The 537-nt window shown below is 52.3% G+C and overlaps 1 protein-coding gene across 1 annotated transcript in view; it reads left to right on the forward strand.

Moving 5' to 3' along the window:
- LOC119587740 overlaps positions 1–537 on the forward strand; it is a gene marked incomplete in the record, with an annotated part of 5,279 nt that overhangs the window by 2,052 nt on the left and 2,690 nt on the right.

The following is a 537-nucleotide window of genomic DNA, read 5'->3' on the forward strand; positions in this document are numbered from 1 at the left end:
AGGCAGTGTAGGCAGCATGTGGTTCAATCCCGCCTTTTGCACACACCTGCAAATTACCAATTACGGGATTTTTACCCAGTGCGATAAGGCGACAGGCTGTGAAGGATTCGAGGTCTCGGCAGTTTTCAGTTGCCATTTTTCGGGCAAGAGCGGCTATGGCATTGCACAAATCACTTGCTGCACTCCCAAATTTTGCATGGCTTAAGATGTTTTTCCATGATTTTGCATCCATGCCTGAAGGTCCGGCCGCACCATGGGTATGGAGGTGATGCTTCCATGTCCTCTCTCCTGTTATCCTGTTAAAGACTACAGGTGGAGGCGGGTCATAAATTCCCCGGTACAGTGCTTCGGCGGCGGTTTCCTTTGATGGTGGGTGCTTGGCCTCAGAGAGCGACACTTGTCCTCGCTGAGGGGGAGGGGCCGCGCGAGTCTCCCGAAAGCAGAGCGCGGGTTGCCATCGCCACTTTCCCTTGTTTATATCATCTGGAGAGTCTTCGTGCGGGATCTTTCTGATTTTGTTTCGCGTGGCGAGAATTT

The sequence above is a fragment of the Penaeus monodon genome, chromosome 23, assembly GCF_015228065.2.
Source record: "Penaeus monodon isolate SGIC_2016 chromosome 23, NSTDA_Pmon_1, whole genome shotgun sequence".
NCBI lineage: Eukaryota > Metazoa > Arthropoda > Malacostraca > Decapoda > Penaeidae > Penaeus > Penaeus monodon.